The following is a 1,698-nucleotide window of genomic DNA, read 5'->3' on the forward strand; positions in this document are numbered from 1 at the left end:
AGTTGAAAGATTTAATAAATTAAAGCTATAATAGAACGATAACTGATTTGTTTCGAACGTTTTGTTCGTACTTGTTCAAAATCTGAGCTTGATCCACTATCAGATTCGGGCATTCTTTCGACGATTATTGGTTTGAAAAAATCGTGCATTGAAGTTTATTTTCTCTTATTTCGCAAATCTTTATAAATTTCTTGATAGGGAGCTAAATTGTTTTGAAGATTTCGTTTAAATATTTCTGCTCTGTCACTTAAAGGGTCGTTCTCCAAAATATATTCTTCTAACTGCTTTGCCATAGTTAAAACTTTCTCGATGTTTTTTAGTGAAAAGTTTTTATTTTCAACATTGGAAAGATCGCCAGAGCTACCTCCAACTGATTCTTCATTTGTCATTGTCACCAAATCTGCTTCGTTTATTTCGTCGTCCGCAATAAATTCTTGAATATCAGCCATTGTTATTTTATCAAATCCATCACCTTCTACTGCATGCGCCAATGTCACTATGTTCCTATATTAATCTTCTATTGGTGTAGAAACAGTGCCCTGAACGTCTATTTCCGGTATTAGGGTTTTCCAGCAAGTTTTTAGTATTGAAGGACGAATTTCTTTAAGTGGCGCATCAACAATTTCAACGGAATTTAAAATTGTAAATTGTTTCCAGACTTCTTTAACCGTAATATTTGCTGACTCCATCTTCTCTAATATTACCTCAAAGGTTTTCCGAGTGTAGTAAGCTTTGAATGCTGCTATTATGCCCTGATCTAAAGGCTGTAATAGCGATGTGGTGTTGGGCGGTAAAAATTCGATTTGAACATTAGGATGACTTAAATCAGTCGAATGGGATGGCGCATTATCTAAAAGTAGTAAAACTTAAAATGCTAAGTTCTTTTTTTAGATAATTTTCTACGCCTGGAACAAAGCAATGATAAAACCAATCATTAAATAAACTGGCAGTCATCCATGATTTTTTGTTGGCTCTCCAATACACTGGAAGGTTGTTTTTATTGCATTGTTTCATACATCTTGGATTTAATGATCGGTTAATAAACATTGGCTTGGTCATAAAATCACCAGACGCATTACCGCACAGCAATAATTTTATTCGATCTTTCGAAACTTTAAAGCCAGGAGCTCTTTTTTCGTTTTTCGAAAAGTTTTTGAAGGCATTTTTTTCCACCAAAAGCCTGTCTCATCTGCGTTGAACACTTGTTCAGGTAAATAACCATTTTCTTGTATAATTTTTTCGAACTTTTTTCGATATTTTTCTGCTGCATCTGCGTCTGCGGATGCACTTTCTCCCTGTATTTTTAAAATGTGAAATGCATGTCTTTTTTTGAATTTTCCAAACCATCCATTACTAGCTACGAATTGACGATTGTCTTCATCGATTGACGATTGTTATGTTTCCTTGAAAAAATTCAATATTTTTAGTGCATATGCTTAATTACATTCCCATCTAAGGGCATTCGTTTTTTTGTCATGTCTTCTATCCACACCATAAGCGATTGCTCCATTTTCTCCATTATCTGCGGTCTAGGATGAGCAGTTACTTTCGCGACTACAGAGGACCCAGATGCTACCGAACTTCTAATTTTTTCTTCGTTTTGTTTGATAGTTCTTATTGTTGACTCATTTAAGTTAAAATGTCTGGCAATATCACTTATCCTCTCTTGATTTTGAAGTCGATCCAAAATTTATATTT

At 34.3% G+C, this 1,698-nt stretch overlaps 1 pseudogene; it reads right to left on the reverse strand.

Annotated features, from left to right (window-relative positions):
* Window positions 1-382: 382 nt before the first annotated feature.
* LOC120781149 lies at window positions 383-1,394 on the reverse strand (annotated as a pseudogene).
* Window positions 1,395-1,698: the final 304 nt, after the last annotated feature.

The sequence above is a fragment of the Bactrocera tryoni genome, unplaced genomic scaffold (genome assembly GCF_016617805.1).
Source record: "Bactrocera tryoni isolate S06 unplaced genomic scaffold, CSIRO_BtryS06_freeze2 scaffold_370, whole genome shotgun sequence".
NCBI lineage: Eukaryota > Metazoa > Arthropoda > Insecta > Diptera > Tephritidae > Bactrocera > Bactrocera tryoni.